Source organism: Puma concolor, chromosome B1, assembly GCF_028749965.1.
Source record: "Puma concolor isolate L17-30 chromosome B1, mPumCon1.1.hap2, whole genome shotgun sequence".
Lineage (NCBI taxonomy): Eukaryota > Metazoa > Chordata > Mammalia > Carnivora > Felidae > Puma > Puma concolor.
This window is the reverse complement of record NC_141670.1, coordinates 198,721,117-198,747,921: the sequence shown is the minus strand read 5'-3', so window position 1 is coordinate 198,747,921 and position 26,805 is coordinate 198,721,117. Positions and strand designations below refer to the sequence as shown.

The window sequence follows — 26,805 nt, the reverse complement described above, 5'->3', positions numbered from 1 at the left end:
AACTACAATTTGAACCCAAGTGTTCTGATTCCAGAGACCCCCTCGTCTTAACCAGACACCAGCCGTGCCTCCTCAATGGCCCATTCTACCATTAAAGTTCTCCATATATGAGACAATGCACAGAAATTCTTTATACTAGAACTTAAAACATAAGTATCATTTCTTATTACTTTATCAGTACTATGTGTGTAATTATTAAGTTCTCCTAGAAAATATTAGACTGGGTTTCAGGCAACCTTCACTCTGGGCTTAGCTCTGCTGCTACCTTGATGTACGTCTTTGGCCAAGTCATTTCCTTCTCTGTTGCTCATTTTTCTTACCTGTAAAATGAAGCCTGGCCGTGATACTTCCTTACTTTCTTCTCCAACAGCTTATGATTCATAGGTAAATGTAAGGGTTATGTATCAAACACCTTAGAGGCTTCACTGAGCAAACTTTAAAGACCTTCAACTTTGCTTCCTGAGTGCCTGCTTTTACTCAGTATTTTAGAGAGGATGCCAGAGCGGAGGGCAATTAAGGGGGCTAACAATTTATTCACATTTTGTGTTTCATTCCAGAACGGAGAAGAAAAAGAAAAGCAAGTTTAAAAAAAAGAAAAAAAGAAAAAAACAATCCCATCTTCATTTCCCAGAGAGAGGCTCAGAGCCACAGAGGTGGAGAGATTTCATTGCCTGTCCAGAGTGATCTTGGATGTCCCTTGAAATAAATTGATCTGGGGTCCTAACATATGTAATTTCAATTTCGGTAATGGTAGGTCTGCAGCATTAGCCGTGGTTGCCAAAAAAAGGGTTGACATTTATTGCAGGCTCAGACATGGAGAAAAATGATTCTTCACATGAATACATTTGCCTAAAGCAATGATAGTCTCAGAGGGAAATCATAAACAGAAAGAAAATGCTACTTGACTACCCTCAAAGCCAGGGAAACCTAGAGAGGCTGAAGAACAAATAATTAGCATTCAGGAGAATCCGCTTTCCTTTTTTCCTCAGCTCACTGTAACGGATTCTGCTGGTGTTCCGCCATAGCCCCTTGGTAATTTCCATTCCGTGTGTGCCAATGGCCTCCCGCTCGAGCATCTGTGCTTCTCTGCCTGGGGGCTTTCTCTGGCTGAGCGGGGGACAAGTGAGAGGCGCCAGGTGGCTGATGATCCTGGGAGCAGCCCTCAAGTGATGCCACATGGTACCAAGTGGCTGAGGATCTCAGCTTCCTCGTCTCTCAGGTAGGCCAACTTTTGGATCTGTTCTCCCCAGGCATCAGAGGTCATGAGCAAGACCGAGCCCCAGTGCCTATGTCAGTGACACACTCTTTCGCAGCACCTGCACCTGGAATTGGCTTCTGTGATGGTTTGGAGAATACACCTGTCAGATCTCTGACTGCGGGGAAGCAGCAGACTGAGAGATCCAGCGGCTTTGTTCTTACACCCAACACTGCATTTGCACCAAGACCACGCTTCCCAAGAACTGCTCTCAGCCACTGACTGAGAGACGGGGACCCTGAGGCACGTGCAATATTTCTCTGCTAGCTTCTAGGACTCAAGGGCTCCATACAGGTCTTACCAAACTTTTCTAAGAGGTCTAAGATGCTTCTGCCCGACGTTCCTTCTTCCCCGTCTCCTTCCAACTTCCACTGAAATCTGACCATTCTCCAGGCTTCTCCTAGTCCCTTCCCATTTTCTCTTAACATAGACACTTTCCCTCAATGAAATCCATATACGTGTGACCCTGCCTTGGTGCCTGCTTCTCAGAGATGTGGAATAACAAAGCTTTCTTGGCTTTTTCTGTCTTATTTCCCTGTTGCCTACCAGTGTTTCCTGGGATCACCCAAATTGGGACGCCAAATTGGGATCACCCAATACACCACTTGCATTCAAATCTTTGTCTCACACCCTGCTCCTAGGGACCCAACTTAAGAAGATCCTTCCTGGGGCGCCTGGGTGGCGCAGTCGGTTAAGCGTCCGACTTCAGCCAGGTCACGATCTCGCGGTCCGTGAGTTCGAGCCCCGCGTCGGGCTCTGGGCTGATGGCTCAGAGCCTGGAGCCTGTTTCCGATTCTGTGTCTCCCTCTCTCTCTGCCCCTCCCCCGTTCATGCTCTGTCTCTCTCTGTCCCAAAAATAAATAAACATTGAAAAAAAAATTAAAAAAAAAAAAGAAGATCCTTCCTCCTTTAATTCATAACACCCCAGGTCTTGTAACTTCTACGTTCCCTCCATCACCTGCCCATGCATGCGCGTGCACACACACACACACGCACACACAAGCGCACACACACACGCATGTGTAAACACTGGCAATGGAGAACTTTAATATAAAATCATTTGAGACAATATTCTTCCACAGGTTTAAACACAAAGTAGGTAGTGAATATTAAATGCAGACGTTTATTAGAGACTTCAAAGGGGGAAGTGCTGAAATCACAGATGCCTAATGATTGATTAATGTTCAGTCCTACTTCATACATGGGATCCATATAATGATGGTTTACATCTGGATGCTTCAGCAGGACCCATCAAAGCGTCCAGATTCTACAAAGATTAGAAATGATATGAAAGTTTCCAGGACAAAGGGTGAAGATAACGGTAGCAAACTGATAAGGACTTTCTCTTTGAGAACGCTACCGTATACAATAGGGTTAGTGACCATGCTGAATTGGAAGAAGGCTTAAATTGGGAGAAGAATGAAAGGCCAACGTGGAGTCAAGGGGCTTATTATTATCGATTTGAGCCTTGTATAAAAACATGCCCATTTGAAGCTCTCTTGAGATTTTATCTTTCTTCTGGCTGGCTTTATCTGGATAATACACTTTCACTAGTTAATGCTTATCAGATGAATGAGCATCCTCCCTCTTGTTGCCTGGGAATAAGAGAGCCCTGGCACTGATAATATGGAGCAGATTTTAATCCAGGGTCCATGACCTCATCACCTTGAGCAGCATGGACACACCACACATGTTAGGTAGTTTTGTATCCTATCTACTCCATTCACGTTTTTATCACAGCCATTGCTATGATCATGGTTTGCAAGTGAATAGATTCTTAAACCACTTCCCTCTGTTGCACTAAACATCTCATGCTGTCACATGAATTCCTTGTAACAATTAGATAAGCCATTTTTGACACATGGACGAGCCTGGAATTATAATAGAGTTAATACTCCGTGGCTCCAATTCCTGACCAATGGGATATTGAAGCCAACGGTTAAATACAACCTTTTCCTGTCCCTCAGGTGGACAAGTTGGGGGATCATGACACACGGATCAAAGGTTTCCCAACAGAATTTAGCCTAAGAGATCCATACTGTGACCATCCCAACAACAAACTCTAAAGTATTCTTTCCTTCCTTCCTTGCTTGCTTCATTTTCCTAATGCCCTATCCTTTTCCTTGGGACTGCTTCCCGAAATTAACTATACAATGCAAGCCTTTGCCTGAGATTCTGCTTTTTGAGAAAGCTTGACTAACACTAGTATCTAAAACTCATGGGAGAAAGGACAAAGGTAAAATCTAGGAAAACCTGGAGAAAAGAATTTGATATGGCTAAGGGCAGATCATCTGCCTGGAGGTCGGTCTAGAAGCTCAACACACAGTATGGTAAAAACTTCAGTTTTATTTGAACCAAATTTGGTATCTGGGGATCTCCAATAGAATGGATAGGGTCCAAAATACTAAAATAAGGAGTTCTTGGTAGGGGGTGGGTCTGCAATTTCAAAGAGTGGGAGATGAGGTGTTTCTCAGTGGTCATACTTTTTTTTTTTTTTTTTAACGTTTATTTATTTTTGAGACAGAGAGAGGCAGAGCATGAACGGGGGAGGGTCAGAGAGAGGGAGACACAGAATCTGAAACAGGCTCCAGGCTCTGAGCTGTCAGCACAGAGCCCGATGCGGGGCTCGAACTCACGGACCGCGAGATCATGACCTGAGCCAAAGTCGGCCGCTTAACCGACTGAGCCACCCAGGTGCCCCTCAGTGGTCATACTTTTTAAACTAACAATACAGTTAGGCATGGAAGCCACAGCACCATCAGGAAGGAGAGAGGATTGGTGGTTAGGGGTTGTCCAGAGCCTCATGCCCTTCCACGCAGGTAAAGCTCCTTATAGTCATGACAGGACTGACCAATACACTTGCAGTCACCTAAACAAATGAAAAAAAAAAAAAAAAAAACCTGTCAATTGTGTACATTCTGCAAAAACATAAGATGGCAGACAAAAATAATCGACATAAAAATATTAAAAGACAAGTATGAATAGCACCATTTAACTTGAATTAAATTAAATTAATTTAATTTATTGTTTCTTGGAGATACCCATTGCCATTGTTTCATGGAGATACCCACCATAATCCTATTCAAATGACACAACCCCTCCCCCAAGAATTTTATACATACAGCATCTATGTCAGTCACTGAGTATATGGAGACCTGTGACCCGAGGCAGAAGGTTATTTGGATAGATTGGGCAATTGGGGGACTGTGACTCAGTGGGTGAAGCATCCACCTAAGGCAAACCAGACAATGGACCCAAGGCAACATAGATGGGTTAGAGACCTCAGGAGCTATCCGGGAAAAGGATGCTAAAACGCAAACTGTTGGGTCCAGGACTTCTCAGGAGCTAGGTGATGCAGTCAAGGGTCGCTGGAGGTACCATAGCTTCATAAAACTCACGAAAGGAGGATTTAAGAGCACTCAGCCAGGGTAGCAGCTGTGAGGCCATGGTGTATAACACAGGTGTATTAGAGAGAGACCTTTCTCATCCATCTATATCAACAAAGCAGGTGCTTTTAAGGTACTAGGGCAGTGATTCTCAATCAGGGGTGAGTTGCACCCCCCAGAGATATTTGGCGATGTCTAACGATATTCTTTGGCTGCCACAACTGGGGAGTTGCCCCTAGTGTGTCTTGAGTAGAGGGCAGGGGTCCTGATAAGCATCCTGCAGATCCCTACAGTCCCCACGACAAAAATTTACCTGGCCCAATGTCAATAGCACCAAGGCCGAGAGATTCTAGACTACAGGGATGTTTACATCCTTCTCAGAGTTCCTCAGTAGGTAAGAGGAAAAGAGCCTGCTCTCCATAAAGGGTAGGAGGGAAATTACATTTCATGGCACCTGACACGTGCCAAGTCTAGTACACAGCTTCCTTTGAATGTCACAAACAAGAGTAGGTATAATGACATCACTTTACGGAAAAGAAATAGAGTCTCAGAAACAGAAGCAACGATCCAATAAATAACTCATCTTAGCTTGGACTTAAATCTTTTATAGACAAAGCCCAAAGCTGAGACCTTACTGGAAAAAAAAGAAATACATTAGTTAGTTTTTCTAGTTTCAAAATGAAAATCATTTTCATCGATCGCTTATAATTTGTAACAAGGCAGGAAACTGTCACTGTGCTCATGACTGGTTTTATGTGCCAATAAGTTCAGTCTCAAGCTAGTAGCTTTTAATAAACGTAGACATCATGCTATTAGAATGTTTATTTAATCATTAAGTTTTATTTAGCACTGAAATATTAGGAATAGTTTTATCAGGGAGGTAGGATGACAGATTATTTTTATGACTGCCTAATTATTTTCCCCCAAAGTTTATAGATTTTTTATAATAAGCATATACTGAAAACTATAAAGTTGCCAGATAGGTATATTTTAATGTGGTATAAATATAACAATTGTTTCAAGATACAGAATAAATGGCAGATAATATAGATGTTTATTTGGGGATTCTTTGGATTAGCTGACCAGGAAATCCAAAATTCAATTCCATTGAATACGACCATTCCTCGCCTCCAAGCAACTTGCAAAATAGGGTTTTGTCCAAACGGATTCAAATATTTGTAATGCCTTCTTCTTAGGGTTGCCTGTGAAGTTTCTGTGAATAATCCCACAGCTAATTTGAACTTCATCTTTCCACAAATATTCCATCCATCATTATTGGGTGTAATATCCCCTACCCTTCTAGACCTAGAGTCCCTTCCTTGAATTGTGGTGTTCTAGTTATATCATTCTTAGTTTCCTCCCCAAAATTATGAGCTTCAAAGGCCAAGTTTTATGCGTATTCAGCTGTATATTTTCTTATCACCGAATGCAGTATTCTGCAAATAGAAGGAAGTCCATAAATGTTTGCTTTGGTGAAACAATTCTAGCCCTTGGGCCAAGGCGTTAACAGAGTGCCAGAATCCCAGAGAAGAAACAGGTGTGGGGTGTTGCAAAGAGAGTCTATGCTTAGCAGGCATGTTTATATTCAGGGTTAGTGGCCTGTATTTTTAATTTACCTGATTTTTCCACAGTATTGACTTTTTTCTTAAATAACTTCTTATTTAGATCTGAAGATCAGAAGTCTTTCAAGTTGAAACCCTGCCTACACAGTCATTTATGAGCTGTACAAAAAAAAAAAAAAAAAAAAAAAAGAAAGAAAAAAAGAAAAAAGAAAGAAAGAAAATAAAGAAAAGAAAACGCCAAGGAACATTAAAAATCTCTGACATGAAAAATGTGTCACAACACGAGGTTTTAAGGTGGACCAAGTAAAGAAATAGGAAGCTTTACAATGCGGAGCTGCTCTAGGGGAAAGGTTTAGACTGCCCTGGCGTCAAGTTTAACCACACATCCAACAGGTGTTGGTGAATTGCATCGGAACAATGAGTGAAGTCTGCCATCTACAGGCCCCTATGTGTATTACAGCATAGGCTCCCGCAGACCTTGAACCTGAGAAGGCAGGAGTCTTGGATAACAGGACTGCCCCATGATGGGATCTCAAAGACACAATCCCATGACAATCCTGAGACAACCCTATGTTGAATTATTTGGGGTCTATGTTTTGTTTCCATCCTTCAATATAGGTATATAAGCAAAATGTTAAAGCTAGCTAAAAGAAAAACTCCCATCCACCCCCTTTCCTGCCAAATCATTACTTGACAAAATTGAAGATGTGAGCTTTCTGCCTCCGCCATTTTTATTTTTATCTTAGTGTTCTGACCTTTCTTTGCATTGTAATTGACTCTATCTATGTCTACCTACCTAGGAATTGGTTAACTCAGTGCAGGAAACCCCTAGAAAGTTAACTCAGTGCAATTCCTACAGCGTAGGAAACTCCTAGAACTGATTTTGGTACGCCCTCTTGTCAAGCCCAATGTCTGGCACATAGCAAATGTTCCACAAAGATTGGATGCATGAATAATTACGGGAATAAAAATGCATGAATAAGAAGGCAAATCAATAAACTAATTATTTCTAGGTACTCTTGTTCCAAATTACCTATGAATTTATGAATAAAAAATGAATACATGAACACATACATATTTATGGAAAATGTGAATATATATATGTATATATATATATGCATATATGCATATATACATATATACACACATATATACACCTGTACCTCTCTGGGTATCTTTGTCAGTTGTTTAGCAACTTCTGTAATAAATCCAGGGGGTTGCCACTTTTGCTTAAAACCTTAAATCCGTATATTTAAGATTTTATAAATTCAGCTTTAGGGCCCCAGTTATGTCATGTCATCAGACCAAACGTTCTGAAAGATTTATCTTATTTATAAAGTAAATGTGGTACCAAGGTCATAGTTATTACTTCTCATTTATTTTATCCTTTCCGCAATTGACTGTCTAGCTCTAGTCAGAGGAAATGAGAGGCAAGGAAAAATGTTTAGATAAGATCATTATAGACAGAATGAAAAAGAAAGTAGAAAAATAAGGTAAAAATTGTTTCTCCTAAGAGACCTGGATTCTCTTCCCGGTTCTCTCTACCAACACAACCTTGAGGAAACTTTTGGGGTTGTTAATCTTGACTGATCTTTCAAAGGAAGGGGCCAAAATTCATCGTTCACTGTTGCGTGCCAGGCACTGTGCTCAGTATTTCCCTGAATTGTCACATTTAATATGCCCGGCAGCCCCAGACTGGGAGACACAGACAGATACACCGTTTGATGGGCATGAAATTGAATTTCCGGGAGACTGTTTCTGCAGGGTCACATGTCAGGAGGTACCGTGGTGCACTGGAACCAGCTCATACCAGCTTGTAAGAGCCCACTCCCCATTCAGAAATGCCGTATTGGTCGCTTGGAGTCAGCCACAGTGGAACTATTCATGAACACGTAGATCAGGGATTCCCAGGAATCAGCCCCGACTCCTCCCCCAAGAGCGGATTGTTTAATATGTACCAGCACCCCCCTGGTTACAAAGCAATAATAAAAGTTTAAGAATAATTGACTCAAATGCATGTTCTTTCAAATAGACCACAGTACCCTAGAGTTAAGGGATAGCCCATTTAAGATTTATATAGCAATTTATAGTGGTTAAAACAATACTGTCATGTCTATGTAGGTTCAATGAGATGAAGCTAATCTCTGTTTCTCCTCTCTTCCTCCCTGTTTCCTGCCTCCTCCTCCCTTCCCAGCAGAGCCCCAGCCACATCCTGGGGGCCTGCTGTGTGCTCAGTGTTTGACAGAAACTACAAGATTTACAACGCTGAAGGAAATAAGGCCTGGGTCGGGTAAGGGATTTAGAGAAAACCATGAGGTAACTAGGTACGGAGCCCTGAATCCAGAATGAAGTTTCCCTCCCTTTGATCTGCTCTGTGAGTCTCCTGGTGACTCCCCAGACCTAGTCCTCAAGTTGCGTCTTCTGACACGTTCCGGAAAGCCACACTTCTCCCTTTATTCATTTCTTCAACAAACAGCTGAGCACAGAGTGTGTGAGACACATTGTTTCCACCACTTAAGATGCAGTCGTGAAGTCAGGAGGGGACTGCCAGTCTCTGGCCCTGGCAACTTCCCCTCTGGTGGGGGACACAGAAGCCGCAGGGACAGAATAGCAAGACAGTCCGGCCAGAGGGGCTCGGGTTTGAATCGTAGGTGCACCTCTGTCTGTGCGACCGTGGGCGGGTTACTTAACCTCTTTGTGCCTCAGTTCCCGCTCATACTTTAAGAGGAAATAAGAACAGTCCCCATGTCTTAAAGGATTACATTTTGTAATTTTTTTTTTTTTTTAGTATTTATTTATTTGGGGGAGCGCGCGAGCAGGGGAGGGGCAGAGAGGGAGGGACAGAGGATCCGAAACGGGCTCTGAGCTGCCAGCGAGAGGCAGATGCGGGGCTCAAACTCGCGAACCTCCAGACCTGAGCCGAAGTCGGGCGCTCAACCAGCTGAGCCACCCACGTGCTCCCACTTAGTAATGTTACATAGCATCTGGTACACAGTTAAGGGCTCCATACGTGTTAGCCACTACTTTTAAAGGAACAAACTAGTGACATTCTGTAGGGAGATTTACGAAGAGTCCTGAGGTTGGCATGAGGGGACAATTTTAGGTACGGTGATCAATGAAGTCCTCTCTGATGAACTGGTAAGACGCTGAAGAGGAGCCCATCCAGACAACACTTCCAGCATGAGGAACTGAATGGCTAAGCTCCGCAACGGGTCAAGGGTTTAGTGCTCAGGAAGTGTCCGAAGCCAGCGTTCTCGGAACACAGGCCGAGTGCGAGGGGATGAAGAAGGGAAAAAATCCTGCGAGGCAGTTATAGCCCTGAGTAGTTTGCACTGTATTCTAAAAGCAAAAGAATTTTTTAAAATGTTTATTTATTTTTGAGAGAGAGAGAGAGCAGGAGCAGGGGAGGGCAGAGAGAGAGGGAGGCGTAGAATTGGAAACAGGCCCCAGGCTCTGAGCTGTCTTCCTGGAGCCCGATGTGGGGCTCGAACCCACGAACCATGAGATTATGATCTGAGCCAAAGTCAGACGCTTAACTGACTGAGCCACCCAGGTGCCCTCAGATATTTTTTTTTTGTATTTATTTATTGTCAAGTTAGCTACCATACAGTGTCGTCTTGGCTTCAGGAGTAGATTCCCATGATTCGTCACTTACATACAACACCCAGTGCTCATCCCAACTAGTGCCCTCCTCAATGCCCATCACCCATTTTCACCCTCCCCCCTAACTGCCACCCCCATCAACCCTCAGTTTTTTCTCTGTATTTAAGAGTCTCTGTGGTTTGCGTCCCTCTCTGTTTGTATCTTATTTTTCCTTCCCTTCCCCTACAGTCTTCTGTTAGGTTTCTCAAATTCCACATATGAGTGAAAACATATGATATCTGCCTTTCTCTGACTGACTTATTTCGCTTAGCATAATACCCTCTGGTTCCGTCTACGTTGTTGCAAATGGCACGATTTCATCCTTTTTTATCACCAAATAGTATTCCACTGTGTGTGTGTGCGCGTGTGTGTGTGTGTGTGTGTGTGTGTGTGTGTGTGTATATCACATTTTTATCCCTTCATCAGTTGATGGACGTTTGGGTTCTTGAGGTTCTTCCTTGGAGCATTTCTGCTCCTGGTTCTTGTCTCTTCAGTGTGACTCTTCCTTAAGGCCCGTGGTTAAGGATCCCAGGGTCTGCCTGGTTTTACAGTCTTACCATTATTTGTTCTGTGGCAACTTTGAGAGATAATGAGCAACCCCTTGGAAATTGACAACATTTCCAAGACATCCTCAAATTGTTTGTGTCCTGGATCTTTGTCTTTGGTTTCTAACCCTTTGGCTCAATTAAATAAGATCACCTGGATCGGAAATCCACTGACGGTTCCTGCAAATGTATGCATTAATCCATTTGCTGGAGAGAACTCCCAGTTATCATCAAATCTCAGCAGGCGTTTGACTCCAGAAGGAGTAAGGACTGTCAATTTAAATTGTCTGAAAGCCCACATGACCCTTGCTTTTACACCTTCCCATTTCCCATAAGCCTCCGTTGGGGCCAGAACCGGGAAGGACCAATTAAGTCTTCTCTGATCTCCAGCGAGGAATTGATTGGAAGATTCCTTGCCTTACAGGCCAACCACTTCTATCTCAGGATCCTCTTACAAAGTGGTAGTAACCTGGAGTGCTTGGGTGGCTCAGTCAGCTAACCATCTGACTCTTGATCTCATGGTGCGTGAGTTCAAGCCTCGCATCCTGGCTCTAGCATGGAGCCTGCTTGGGATTCTCTCTCTCCCTCTCTCTCTGCCCCTCCTCCACTCATGTTCTCTCTCTCAAAATAAATAAATACACTTTATATTTAAAAAAAACTGACAGTAACCTGCCTCTCCGAAGACAGCATTATTATTGTTGTTGTTGTTGCTATTGTTCGATGAGTGGGCAAACAGCTTTAAATTTGGGTTCACTGGGAAAGGCCTATGACCATAATCCTGGGATTATCTGCTTGCCCTGATGCCCCAGGCACAGCTCAGTGATCCAGAGTGGGCAGCCCAGAGCACCCGAATGTCATCTCCTAGTCTACTCACCCATTGTACTGGAAAGAGAATGAGAAGTTGCCTGAAGACTATTTCTTTTTAATTTTTTTAAATGTTTATTTACTTTTGAAAGAGGCAGAGACAGAATGAGAGTGGGTTAGGGGCAGAGAAAGAGGGAAACACAGAATCCGAAGCAGGCTCCAGGCTCCAAGCTGTCAGCACAGAGCCCGACGCGGGGCTCAAACTCACAAGCTGTGAGATCATGACCTGAGCCGAAGTCGAACCCTCAACCGACTGAGCCACCCAGACGTCCCTTTTTTTAAATATTCTTTTTCTTTTTTTAATTTTTGGCTGAAGACTATTTCTACTGGGTTTATAAAAGAGGAACTAAGACACCTAGAAAAGGCTAGGGCTTATGACAGTTTCCCTACAGAGTCATATTAAACAAAGCAAAACAACAACAACAACAACAACAAAAAGTTAAGTGCCCCAAGCAATGAACTCAGGTATTCCAGGGACTTTCCATGTCACTCAAGCAACTCAGCAAGAATTCTCAGAATCCAGGGGCGCCTGGGTGGCTCAGTCGGTTAAGCATCCGACTTTGGCTTAGGTCATAATCTCACAGTTCGTGAGTTCGAGCCCCACATCAGGCTCTGTGCTGGCAGCTCAGAGCCTGGAGCCTGTTTCAGATTCTGTGTCTCCCTCTCTCTCTGACCCCCCCCCCCCATTCACGGTGTCTCTCCGTGTCTCAAAAATAAATAAACGTTAAAAAAAATAATAAAAAAAAAAGAATTCTCAGAATCCAAAGTCTCCTATATCACGTGCTTGCCATTAATCTCACTAACAGCCCCATCCGTACACTCTTTCTTATATCTTCCTCCCAAATGTAATTAGTAACATATCTGGCTAATTCTAGAATTCTTTTCCCATGTCCCACATTATTCAGATGAGCTACAATAAAATAACAATGAACAGGAAAGAGAAGGGGCTCTGCCTGAACTGGCCTGGAGTCCCTGCTTCTCCTGCATACTCAAGCTCTTCTCCAAACCCTCTTCCAGACCACAGAGCCCAGCAAGCAGGCCCAGGGCTCTCCCTTGGGGTGGAGTGCTTAAAGGTCAGGTTCTCCTTAGGGGAAGGAAGGAAGGAAGGAAGGAAGGAAGGAAGGAAGGAAGGAAAGAAGGAAGGAAGGAAAAACCTGAGGCCCCTTGCCTGGTAATGAACCCTACCCTCATCTCACCAGGGCGGGAGGGACAAAATCTCCATAGGGTGTAGACACCAGGTCTTGGACCCTATGCACATCCTTACAGCATTTATTTTCCAGAATATTCCTTTTCACTGCCGTCTTTTCCTCCTCCTTCTCCACTATTGTAACCTGCTATCTATCTCATAAAAATGGAAGTTGGTGTTTTTATTATTTTATTTATTTTATTTTTTATTATTGAAGCATAGCTGACGTGTGATTTGATGTTAGTTTCAGATGTACAGCACATGATCCCACCTCCTATACATAACTCAGTGTTCACCACGATACGTGAGGTCCCCGTCTGTCACCGCACAACCTTATTGCAATGTTATTGACCATATTCCCTATGCTGTGCTTTTCATCTCCGTGACTTACTTATTTTGTCACTGGAAGTCTGTACCTCTCAAACCTCTTTGTCTATTTCACTCTTCCCCCCACCCCCTTCCTCTCTGTCAACCACCAGTTAGTTCCCGATATTTATGAGTCTATTCCTCCTTTTTTTGTTTGCTTGTTCATTTGTTTGGTTTTTCAGAAAATAAATGCAAATGTCATATGATTGCCCTTGTATGGGTGTGTTTTTATTTTCTTTGGAAACCTAATCATAATCTTTATTGTCACTGAGATCCTATTTTCAAGGACCATTTCCACAAAATGACTTTTAGAGGCGATTTGGTGGGGGCGGGGGGGGAGGGCAACAGGGATTTTTTCAATAACCACGGTGGAATGCAGGGACCTGGGTCTCAGAGGTGGAATTTTTGGGGAAGGTGTCCACTCTGGGCTGCTGTTGTCCTGACCTTGAAACATGCGTGCGGGAGCCTGTCTTCATCGGCCATCTCAAATTGCCACGGAAAGAGGCGATGACAGTTTGCTTTCACCCAGTCCCTCGAGTTATGAGTAATTTTGCTAGACTCTTGTCATTTTCTGGCAGATTTCACGAAGTTGTGCTGAATTTGCAAACAAAGGCAAAAGGCAAACAATGGTTTAAGCTGCTTTGAGATTGCCTCATTAAACCACAGCCTGCTGGAAGCTTTCCGCTTTTAGCAATGAACACATCTGAGCTCTACAATGATGTCACCATCTAAAATTCCGTTCACATCGCTTTGGGGCGATAAAGCTGTCCCATGAGCAACTAACAAAATGATGATGATAATAATAATAGTAATAATAAATTAAATACACAAGGAAGAAAAAAAAGGAAAGAGCAGAAAACTGCTCCAATTATCAGGAAAGCTGAATTTCAGACCTACTGCTGCCATACCAGCCCCGTCACCAATTAGCAATTTCCTTGAGTTCCTCAAGACTCGGTTTACCTCTCTGGAACTTGGATATACTGACGCCCTTTCTGTTTGGGCATTCCACTGAGCTCAGCACTTGTTTCCTATACAGAGAGGAGGTCGTGTGCCGTGCTCTCCAGGATCTTCCATTTCAGAAGCGTGCCTTTGTGATTAGGTGAGAGCCCTTTACACGCGGCAAAGTCCTAAACGTGTAACGTAAGATTCTCCAGAGTATTTTCTATTCCAGCCAATTCCGGCACAACCCACAGATAACAGCAAAGTTAAAAGAATGGCACACTGAGACGCAGGGAGGACTCTCAAAAGAATACAGTTTTATTAAAGCCGGTGGACAAACTACCTGGACCACGCAGATATTGTGAGATAGGTGCCCTGACCAATTCTGTCAGGTCAAGTTTATGATAAGAATGAAGTTCATTGGTGCTGCTGGTAATGGCAATTCTTTTGCCTTGAGGAAACACCCTCCTGCTTCCAGGCACAGTCTCTCACAGTGTCCCACCTGACATTTCCTTGGGTCCGAGTCGTCCTTGTCCTGTGGGTGCTCCTACTGGTCAGTGTTAGGAACATCTGTTTCTTTAGATACACCCTCTATGTTCTAGGCCATTGATCCCAACCAGAGGCAGGCTCTTAGCCAGCCAGGGAGAGTTCCAGCATTGGCAGTTCCAGGTACCAAGGGGAGCACCATACCTGTCGGAGAAGGCTGATCCCCAGTAGCAGGCTGTAAGGGCACCCACACTTAATGTTTCCTTCTCCTTCCATAGCCCACAACCCTGCCTGAGAGGAGTGTTTTGCACACTACTTCAAGTACAACCATGACACCTTGCACCAGCTCACGGCAATCTAAATGTTCTTGCCAAACGTAAACCAGTCCCTGGGTTGATCAGAAACATCACCAGCCCACTGCAATGGCCTGCCCTTTCCAGAGCAAATCTGCTTTGTCAAATGGGCAAAGCAGCCTTCATTGGCTGTTTTCAAAGTCACCTTGCCCTCTATGTGGAGCAGAGTCCTGCAGATGAATGGAAAACTACTCCAATGACCACTCTCTGAGAAGTATGGCCCTGGTGGTCAGAGATTGGGGCATGACAGTGGCCAAAGAGGACAGGGTCCAACTCAAGAAGCAAATGTCAGTTGCACCCCATAGCTTAGGAAGAGTAAGTCACAGCCAGAGACATGTTAGATGGAGGGGAAATTTACCTCATGGTACTCCACCTCCCTCAAACACTCACTACAATAAATAACTCTTGGAAAGATCATTAAGTTTTCAAAAATATGCGGTATTATGCATTCTTCAGGAGCATTTAGAAAGAAAGAGCTAGGAAAAAAATGTCTTATTAGTACAGTGAACAAGGTTGTATTTCCTATGAAAATTGACCCTTTAGCTATATTGGAAGTCTCCAAATATCTTGCTACGATTTCTACCACCTCCCTTCCTGAAAACAACACTTTCCAATAGGTCCTTGTCACTGTGGTCCCATTTAGCCCATGAAGAATCCAAGGTGTGAGCATTTCTTTCCAGCCAAGATTGGTAACTGAACTGGAATGAAGAAGCCACAGCTCACAGTCTTAGCTCTCATTGAAAATGAACTTGCGGGGCGCCTGGGTGGCGCAGTCGGTTATGCGTCCGACTTCAGCCAGGTCACGATCTCGCGGTCTGTGAGTTCGAGCCCCGCGTCAGGCTCTGGGCTGATGGCTCAGAGCCTGGAGCCTGTTTCCGATTCTGTGTCTTCCTCTCTCTCTGCCCCTCCCCTGTTCATGCTCTGTCTCTCTCTGTCCCAAAAATAAATAAACGTTGAAAAAAAAAAATTAAAAAAAAAAAAAGAAAATGAACTTGAAGGGGCGCCTGGGTGGCGCAGTCGGTTAAGCGTCCGACTTCAGCCAGGTCACGATCTCGCGGTCCGTGGGTTCGAGCCCCGCGTCGGGCTCTGTGCTGACTGCTCAGAGCCTGGAGCCTGTTTCCGATTCTGTGTCTCCCTCTCTCTCTGCCCCTCCCCCGTTCATGCTCTGTCTCTCTCTGTCCCAAAAATAAATTAAAAAACGTTGGAGGGGCGCCTGGGTGGCGCAGTCGGTTAAGCGTCCGACTTCAGCCAGGTCACGATCTCACCGTGCGTGAGTTCGAGCCCCGCGTCAGGCTCTGGGCTGATGGCTCAGAGCCTGGAGCCTGGTTCCAATTCTGTGTCTCCCTCTCTCTCTGCCCCTCCTCCGTTCATGCTCTGTCTCTCTCTGTCCCAAAAATAAATAAACGTTGAAAAAAAAAATTAAAAAAAAAAAAAAAAAAAAACGTTGGAAAAAAAAATTAAAAAAAAAAAAAAGAAAATGAACTTGAAGACCAAGCCCCAGGCAGCATGATGACTTTCAGTAAACATTTTTCAAGATCACGTTTCTTATGTTCCACTCTTCATACTCAGCCCATGGAACATTGAACCTTTGTTTATTTCATTCCTAATTATCCAAAGACTGTAATGGTTGTTTATTGATGGGTTGGACAAGAAATGTTTGTTTTCTAAAAAGAACAACAACAACAACAGCAACAACAACAAAATTTAGTGTGAGTTCTTTGTGTCCTCCTGCATCCACCCTTTTAAAATCTACCTTTGAGGACATTAGAGAAAAGCAACTTGGATAGGTAGACCCAGACCACAGGTTCTGTGAAACAGCACATCTCAGCCTTCAGTGTAGAGACTAGAGATCTAATTCTTGGAGAAAAATTAGAATATTTTCCCTGGGAGGTATTAATTCAATATACTGACTATTAGAATAAAACTGACGTTATATTGCTGAGTAAAATTCCCTGACTACACATAAAGATCCTTCTGTTACTAGGAGGATAAGAATTAGGGGTGTGTGTGTATGTGTGTGTGTGTGTGAGTGTTTATTTATAACTTGAATCCATAACACAAAACGGTCACACATTAAAGATTGGTAGAATAATTGAGTAAATTAATAAGCAATGAAAATCAGTGATCGGGTACAAAGTACCCCATGGGGGCAGCCAAATTGAAAACTAGAAAATCATGAACTCAATACTCAAACCAAGAAAATGACAAAAGCTTTAGTCAAGAATGAAAGGAACATTATGAGATAAATCAACCAAAATAATGGGCGTTAAGGATGCAGAGGGCATCTGGAGCAAGGAACACAGTTCTGGGTCAGACAAAATTCAGTTAATATTCCAGGACCATTACTTATAAATGGTAGGACCTTAATACATTTGCTTACTCTTTTTAAGATTAATGTCTATGAGATTCAGTGTAGATTTAGATCAAATTTTATCACTCAATATAAAGTAACATAAATGAATACAGATATTTGGTAGTATAACACGCTTCTTGCTTGAGTCCCCTGAACTTAAGAATCCTTCAAGCTTGCTCACCATTATGTCACCAGCACAAGTTAAGTCCTGGTAATAGAATGAGAGTTTAACAAACACTGGAAGGATAGAAAAGCAAATTAATGAATGAGGAAATAAAAGATACTTATATAAACGAAATGCAAAATTTTGTTTTTACTTTTTTACCCTCACTTGGGAGGAGAAAGATGTATTGTTTGTAGTTGATTCTAACATTGTCTCCTGGCCCCCCAAATTTGGTAAGCACTCTCCTGGAGAGTATCAGAAGGGGATAGGATGAAATGTCCCCAAATTAATTGCTAATACTGTCCGATAAAGGAGAGATTTGTGATCCTAGCCCTACCTTGACAATTCTGGCAGTAAAAATTGGCGGAAAGAAAGGCTCAAACACCTGAACATGGCCCTTAGGACTCTGGCTTCTTCTGAAATCTCTTCTCACAATTATTTTGTCTTCCATATGGCCAATGAAACATGTCTGTCTTTGGGTGTCCTTTTAAAAAACCAGTCTTGACAATGATCCAGAAAAGGACCCAAGAAAATAAATGTTTTCTAATCTAAATTCGAAGCCGACTTAAGCGAGAGTTGGAAATAAGGTCAAGGGAAATGAAACCTTTTCTCTTTTACTGTTAAAACCAGTTTAGGTGGATATGATGAACTGTGTATAGAAGCAGCACTCAACAGGACCAGGCTGATTTTCCCGAGAAATCAGTGATTCTTGCTCCAGCGTGAGATCTTGACGACTAGACTTACTGCCGGACCTCAGGCACACCAGGCCACATCTTCTCTGTCACTGGGTGGATTCCTAAAAGGATGGAAGAATAAAGGACTGACCTAAAACTGCTCTCTGTTTTTTCCATAAGTCACCAATCATGGGAAAGGGTGTGGAAAGTGAAGAGGGACAGGAAGTTCACACTAATGGGTTTCCCTCCACATGGAAACGATAAACATGGGGAAAGGAAGTTCCTCATTAAAATACTGTTACTGGCGTGTTGATATTTTTTGAGAGGTATGGTGTAGACAGGGTGTGAAGACTTTAAAATAAAATAGACGTGGAATCAAATCACAACCATCCCATTCAAATCTTTGCAAGTAACCTGACCTCTCTGTGTGCAGATTCTACAACTGTAGAAGCATTCTGTCTACTCCTTTATGGAGGTGTTGAGAATGTATACTCTACTAACCATGGTTCCAGGCACCGTAGTCAAAGAAAATCATTGGAAAATTAAAATAATAATGACAATGACAACAATTATAAAGTTCTAATGCCCAAAAGGCTAAACCGAAGCAAAGAAAAAAAGGAAAACTCAGTTTCCTATGCAAAGTTGCTCTTAATGGTAACTAACATTTGGCAATAAATTGTTATGTGTTGAGAAATGCATCACACAATTTATATTCCTTGCTTTATTGGGTAGCAATGTAATAACCACATGGTGTAAGTATTGATATCCCTTTATACAGAAATGAAAACTCAAGACGGGAAAGGCTACCTCACTTGGTCAAAATCAGTCAACGGGAGAGCAAGAAGTATACACCTAGGTCGTCTGGATTCAGAGATTATTCCCTAATTACTATGGTGGATAGCCTCCTCACAGTCAGCGGGCAAAGAAAAGATTCATAAATGAATGCAAAGAAGGACCTCCAGGATGCAACGGGTCATCAATTTCAGCTCAGGCACCAAGAAACCTTCATCATCTTTATATTCTTGCCCAAGGCTGATTCCATGTTTCCACAGGAAAGTTTCCTTTCCTCTTTGACCCTGGAAAAGTGATATGTGCAACGATGGATTCAACTTTGTACATTGAAAGACCTCAACAAGCCGCTCCAGGAATAACAGGTCAGGTAAGTAGAAAGACTGATTCATAATGGGAATTTTAAAAAGTCATGCGTTTCAAAGGTATTTCAAATCTTGGCCAAGAGACAAGAAAAAAAAGACCTGATTGTAAGTTGCGCATATTGAAGAGCCCAAAACACAAGGATGAGTAGAATGTATAATATTCATTTCTCTCTCTCTCTCTCTCTCTCTCTCTCTCTCTCTCGGTAACTTTCAAGTTACATTTAGAAAGCGGGGGTAAATCCAGGAGAGAGATCACAGGGGGATGAGGCTGAAAATACCTTCAGATATTTAGGGCCAGACCCAGAGCTAAGATTTGGCAAGTCGCCCATAGAGAAAAAGAATAATGATTCAAAGTCTGGGAAAATATCTCTCGGCTTTCTCTTAAGGATTTTGTCATGTCCAAACTGGATAAAGAAGGCTAAGTCCTAAGTCAATAGCAGGCTTATGTAAATAGTACATTGTTGGCATGGGTGAGAAGTGGGAATGACTGAGACATCCTGAAAGTTATTCTGTTTCCACTGAGGGAACAGGTTTAAGTGACGGAAAGTGAGATTGACTATAATACCCAGTTTGAGTAAACTAGTGTGAATTCATTACTATGGGAATCAGGGAAATTTTAAGGTACATGCTTCTCCTGGGTGTATCTGGGAAAGGAAGAATGGCAAACATCTAACAAATGGATGGACATAAACTTAAGGGTCTACATAATGTTTGACATCGTATTATTTGTTCAAGGATAATAATGATCTTCTTGTTGAAATTCAATTTCTACATAGGGAAGTGGGGAATAAATAAGAAATCTCAATGCAGAACAGGCAAAGCGATATTCCCAGCTTTGCAGCTATTGCTGTGTTTTCTAAGCCTGTCAATTATCCGATGGGTTACTTGTCAGTGAACGTGCAGGAAAATAAGCACTATGTGAGGGAGACTCAACTCAAAGCTTGAGGGGCAGTTTGGCCGCTAAATTGGTATGTGGAGTAGATTGTATTGTTCTGCTGAAAATATTAACTGATCTTCATCTCCCCCATCCCTACAAGACCCCTCCTTCATGCCCCTCCTTTAGCAGAAGAAAAGTCAGAGGGGAAAACCATTGTTTGGGAGAGGTAAGCTTAAATACTATATATTACATTATTTTCAGTGGGTCACTGGGTGAAAACTCAGAACTCTACAATGCATTTCAGAAGCACTGTCTACAGAATACTTGTATTTTTGCTCTAGATAACATTAAATGATAACCCACATATCAGCTTTTATGGTTTCCTCAGAACCCTGGTTGGTGAGATTTTTTTTTTCCTCTTAGACAATGTTAATGATTTAAGCAGGATTTCTATTCCCCAGACGTCAGGAAGTTTTAAATGAAAACAGAAACAAGAAACAGGTTCATTATCCACAGGTAAACACAATGTACAACATCTGGTCACTTCTTCTAACTCGATCTAACCATTCCCCACCCCCTGATTTATTCCCAAGATAACAAATGATGATGAACAAATGAAGTTACTCCCTCTTTATTTAGAGCACTGATATTTGGGCTTCTAATGTCCTTAAAAGAAATATCACAAACCACAAAACAAACAAAACTATCTAGGTATAAGATATAGAGATATTCCATCTCTTACAAAGATTCCCAAGGAGATGAAATGAACCTTTGTGTTGTTATGGTATGCATACCTCAAGATAGCCCCCCACTTGTATTTGTTCACAGGTGAGGGAGGAAAATGTATCCTGATAAATGACCAAGAAGTAAAACTATCCCAAATACCTTCGAGCATACATTGTGAATAAGAATAACCATCAGTTTAAACCAAATTACAGTCAAATGCAATTTTCTTAAAATACATGTATTATATTATTCAGAAAGTTGTAGGTTATGCTGCCCTGATAAATAACTCCAAATTTCGGTGGCTTGAAGAAGCAAAATAGTTGCTTCCTGTTCACAAGCCATTGTGGGTTGGCAGGGATGGGATCCTACGCCATTTCTGACCTAGTCCAAATTCAGGCTTGAACAGAGTCTCACTATTTGGAAGATCAACTTGCTCCATAGCACAGAAAAGGTGAATATGGAGAGTTGTATCCCAGATCCTAAGTTCTTCTGACCTCAGAAGACACACATATTTTATTGACCTCAATGAATGACTTGATCATGCCTAAGCTGGAATGTGAGGAGGAATTAAAATCTGACCGTGTGCCCAGAAGAAACCCAGAAATACTAGTGTGCAGAATTAGTGCCATACACGCTAAAAGGATGTTACCCAATGGTTTGAAGGCAGCTATAGGACGTTCCCCAGTGTAACATTCATGTGGCTTGTGACAATGTTCCATTTAGGCTGTCGGCTCCCCATTTATTTACTGATATTTACCTATTTTTAAAAATTAAGCATCTTCTTGATTCAGATTCAGATTCACCAAAAATCTCCAATTCTATTGGCATGAGAGATTCTTAAATGTAAAATTGCTTCTCTCAATTTGCTCTATTTTTTTTTTTTTTTTTTTTTTTTTAGCTAAGCTCAGACTTCCCTGTAAAAAATAAAATATATCCAACTCAGTCTGGGAGAAAAGGTAATCTGGGCTGTCTTCCTGAGGGATGTCACATCAGAGTAAACTTTGATAGCATGGGTAGGTGTTACAAAGTCACCTGTATGGAGAAGTGACAAAAGGATCTATATTACAGACCAGAAAAAATATATACCCCGCATGCTTGTGGTAGGCAGATTCTTGGAAGGTATTAATTAAAAACGCACTTTTTTTTTCTCAAGTAAAAGTTTACAAGTGTTCAAAAACTGCCAAGTTGTATATACTATTTAAGAGGTCAGAGATCTGGGTTTGTCTGTCCTAAGTGTGCACAAGGAAGCATAGAGATAGTACACATTCATCACTAAACCACACACCTAAAAGGACTGTGGACGGTGTCTTGCAAGAGGTTTTGATATGCACAGAGGTGTCAGCAAGGAATGTAAACCAAATCCATCTAGAGAACTCAGAGCTTGCCCTGAGGCCTTGAGAGAACTTTCTCCTGTTTTCAATACGTCCTGCTTTCCTTGCATCTACTGTCAGAATATTGAAAAGTCAGACTGCACTTGCAAAAGGAGAAAGAAAATATAGATGGCTGAGTGTAAGGAGGTCAATTTGATAAGGATTTATGTAAATAACTATTAGTTTATTTTACAATCTTCTGAACACTGGTCTGTCTCCTTTTTACCATTGCCCTATTTAAATAATAGTTACGTACTCCCAAGTGTTACTAAGCACCCCTACATCTTTTTACCACTGAGGGCATACACATTGTTGAGAATAAATGGCAAGGAGTCCATAAAAACGCTTTTATTTATTTATTTATTTATTTATTTATTTTATTTTATTTTTATTTTTAAAATATAATTTATTGTTAAGTTAGCTAACTTACGTTACATACAGTGTGCTCTTGGCTTTGGGGGTATATTCCCATGATTCATCGCTTACATACAACACCCAGTGCTCATCCCAGCAAATGCCCTTCTCAATCCCCATCACCCATTTTCCCCTCCCTACTGCCCCCCACCATCAACCCTCAGTTTGTTCTCCCTCCCAAAAAAGTAAACCCAAATAATCCAGTGAAGAAATGGGCAGAAGACATGAATAGACCCTTTTCCAAAGAAGACATCCAGATGACCCACAAATACATGAAAAGATGCTCAATATCATTCATCATCAGAGAAATACAAACCAAAACCACATTGAGATACCCCCTCACACCAGTCAGAGTGGCTAAAATTAACAACTCAGGAAACAACAGATATTGGTGAGGATGTGGAGAAATGGCACAGTTGGTGGGGATGCAAACTGGTGCAGCCACTCTGGAAAACAGTGTGGAGGTTCCTCAAAAAATTAAAAATAGATCTACCCTGCGACCCAGCAATAGCACTGCTAAGAATCTACCCAAGGGATACAGGAGTGCTGATGCATAGGGGCACTTGTACCCCAACATTTATAGCAGCACTTTCAACAACAGCCAAATTATGGAAAGAGCCTAAATGTCCATCAACTGATGAATGGATAAAGAAGATGCGGTTTTTATATACAAGGGAATACTACTTGGCAATGAGAAAGAGTGAAATCCTGCCATTTGCAACAACGTGGATAGAACTGGAGGGTATTATGCTAAGTGAAATAAGTCAGAGAAAGACAGATATCATACATTTTCATTCATATGTGGAATTTGAGAAACTTCACAGAAGACCATGGGGGAAGAGAAGGGGGAAAAAATTAGTTTCAAACAGAGAATGAGGCAAACCATAAAAGACTCTGAAACACAGAAACAAACAAACAAACAAAAAACGGCTTTCAAAGACATTCTAACTTTGAAGTCAAGCACCATAAGAGAAGACTATTTATCCTTGCTGGGGGAAAAAAAATGTCCTTTGTTTTTTCAACCACTATATAATGAAATCAATAACTTCATAGAAATGTGTAAGAATTAAATTAGATTAACCAAAGTAGAATATTTTACATTGGTAACAATTTCCTCAGAGATACTAAGACATTATCCTTTGCTGAACTCCTCCAGAGGGAAGAGTGAGTCCCACTTAATTTAACATATGCCATTATACTCACTCAATGTCATGCTCTCCAACAAAGAGAATCTTGCATGCATTATCTTCTTTTCATGACCTTGATCCTTACCTCTCTCTGCGGATGAGCTGTTATAATCGTGACCTCCATGTACGGCTGCACAAATGTGCCAAGCTCACACTGGCTGTCAGTGATGCAGTTGGATTCATCAGAAGATGTTGAATTCAGCTCCATTCTGACACAGGTGGCTGTGGAATCTTCGAAAAGTCGTTGGCGTCTTAGTCTCAAGTTTTTCATCTCTAAAATGGGTATAAGTACGACTTAATCATCTAATGCAGTTGAGGAGAGGATTAAGCAGTAAAATAGAAAAAAGTCTCTCCATGCATGCTGGTTCTCTTCCCTGAACTTGTACTTTTGCTCCGTAGTCTGCTATAAAGTCCGTTATGTTTTTTATGTATTGTTCTATCCAACTTGATTGACCATGGAAGGGACTATCCATAAAATAAAAAATGATCATAGAAAAAGTATATTTATAACCTTATATATACACATTTAATATATTTCATGTCTGTTTATAAATTACCACTTAATATAGTCCAAGTCTGTTTATTCACATTATCATGAATGTAATCATATTCATATTATACGTTAGGGCAATCAAAAATATATCCATGATACAGATTACATGTAACAATAGAGACTACGAACATATAATGCATATGTGAATAAAAAATTTTTATACACTTTGTTAAGTATATTACATGCACAGTATGCTCCTATATTTTATATACATATCAGAACAATTTGGCAGAACTGGACTTGAGCAGGGTATAGTTTCTCTATGCAGAAAAACAAACATGGCTACTGCCCTTACTTTGGAGTTGAATATTAATGAAGGGAGAAGATAAAAACATCATCTTTCCTCACTTCCAGACACTTACACACGGGCACACATGTCTACTTGGAAACAAAGCTTTACCTGAAGGCAGAGGTGCTTCTGAGATATATAGGACCAATGTTCAGAGCCTTCTCTGACCAAATGGCAGCTCAATGGCCACTTGTCCTGCTGGTTCCTCTGAGGTCTAGGTTCTGACAGTGAAGACTGAGCGTGCTTGTGGTTGGTGGAATAATCGTTCCCCAAAGACGTCTACATTCTAATGCCCAAACCTATGAATATGTTACCTTACACGGAAAGCAGGATTTTGTAGACGTGATTAAGTTAAGAGTGTTGAGATGGAAAGACTCTCCTGGATTATTCAGATGGGCCCAATGCAATGACAAGGGTCCTGGTAGGGAAAAGGAGGGAGGCAAGAGAGTCAGAGTCCTAGTGATGCAGACTCAAGCCAGGGAACACAGGCAAAATCCAGAAGCTGGAAAAGACAAGGAATGAATTCTCTCCTAGCGCATCTGAAAGAAACACAGTTGTGCCAACACCTTGATTTTAACCCTATACGATCCATTTCACACATCTGACTATGGAAATTTTAAGATAATAAAGTTACTTTGCTACATGTAAGCCACTGTCTGTGGAAACTAATACAGTGCTGATTCCTGCAGGCACCAATGTTGCTTGACTAGAGTCTCACCATCATAGAGGCTGGTCTCAGAATCTGCTCCAATTATGCGTTGGTCTAAACCAAAGTGTGTCATACTTGCCTGGCCGTTTGTGTCCTAGAAAACAATTGTCCTTTGCCCCGAATATTTCACACACTGTGAGGGTGTGCATCGGTTGTTGCTCATTTCACTCTTAGCTCACTGCTTCTAGGTCTCAACGAGAACCTACAGGGAAAGTGGCCCAGAGGCAATCTGCAAAACAGACTCCTTGTTCCACATAAAAGCAGTCTCTCTTCTCCTGTCCCACTCCAGACCAGGGCTCACACCCATTTGTTTGCCAATACATCATCATAGTATACAGCTCATGGTGAAAAGTAAATCATATTTGTTGAGCAACAGCCCAATCGTGAGCCAGCCTTCCGCAGATACATACCTTCTTTCCCAAGTTTCTCCTAACACCACCCAGTGTCTTCTTCCTTGCCTCAACCACTACCCCTCCAGGCTACTCCACTTTATGCTTTGTCACAAGGCAAAGGAACATGAGCCCTCTTTTCCCTGGCTTCCTAAAATAAACACGATGTTATGGGTTCAACCGCCTCCCTCAAAAAGATGTGGAAGCCCTAACCCTGGGTACCTGTGAATGTAATCTGATTTGTAAGTAGAATCTTTGTAGGTGTCATCAATGCAAGACGAGGTCATAATGGATTAGGGTGAGCCTTAATCCAATGACTGGTGTCAGTAAGAGGAGGGAAACTTGGACACAGATGCCAAGGGAAGACAGTCACATGAAGGCAGAGATCCAGAAGCCAAGGAATGCCCAAGACAGCCAAAAAACCACCAGAAGGGAAGTAGGAGGACAGAGGCATGGGATGACTTCTTTCTGAGTCTCCAGGAAGATCAACCTGGCCGCCACCTTGATTTTGGACTTCTGGCCCCTGTACTAGGAGAAAATGCATTTCTGTGGTTGTAAGCCCTGAAGTGTGTGTTATTTGTTACAGCCACCCTAGGAAATAATACACATGGCTAGGGCAAAGCCAAGAGCTTCACTGCTTACACATAAGTCTGCATCTAACCATCTGTGCGTGTCATGTGTCATCCATCCACATGCACAAGCCACTGCATCTTTTGTCGACTTGGGTTGACAGTGATAGATCTATTTTTGCCATCCCAGAAGGAGGGGGACACTGCACCCTCCCATGAGGGGCAGCGTCCCCACTGGGGTAACCTGCGCTCATCAACGTCGCCTGGATATAAAGTGGAAGTTAATGTGTCAGCCCAGCAGCACTCCTGTTAACCACTGATTTGTTTTCTCATTTGCGTAAACATGAGCTGAACTCCCCGCCAAACCAGGGGAAGGAAACCTCATCAGGGAGTTTTATAGGTTGTATAAGTGTTTCCGACACCTGGGCCTCGTTGTACATACAGAATCCTGCATCTGAGTTGCTCGTTTTCCCTGTAAACAGAGTTCAAAATTCCGGGCACAGGCATTTCTCTGAATCCCTCAGGAAAATAAACACAATGCACTAAACATAAAATGAGCTACCCCCAACCAAGGAACCCAACTAACAGAGGACAGCAGGGTATTCTGTGGTCACACCACCTGGGCAGTGAGAGTGTGTTCTAGAGTTATCCTAAGCTAGATTTAAAGTCTCAAAACCAAGTAGTAACCATGGCAATTCCCAATCCCTGGGCTGTTTTCTGAAGTGTATTTTAGAAGCCTTTCCTGTTTATTACAGCTATCTGTCAGCCCAAAGGCCTTTGGTATGTCTCCCCTC

At 42.2% G+C, this 26,805-nt stretch overlaps 1 long non-coding RNA gene across 1 annotated transcript; it reads right to left on the bottom strand.

Annotated features, from left to right (window-relative positions):
* Nucleotides 1-3,953: 3,953 nt before the first annotated feature.
* On the bottom strand, nt 3,954-25,663 carry LOC147582107 (uncharacterized). The gene is made up of 3 exons (XR_015249846.1): nt 25,464-25,663; nt 23,588-23,775; nt 3,954-4,124 (listed from the first exon to the last, which is right to left on the bottom strand). It is a non-coding gene; the product is annotated as an uncharacterized LOC147582107 (long non-coding RNA).
* Between the last annotated feature and the right edge of the window lie 1,142 nt (nt 25,664-26,805).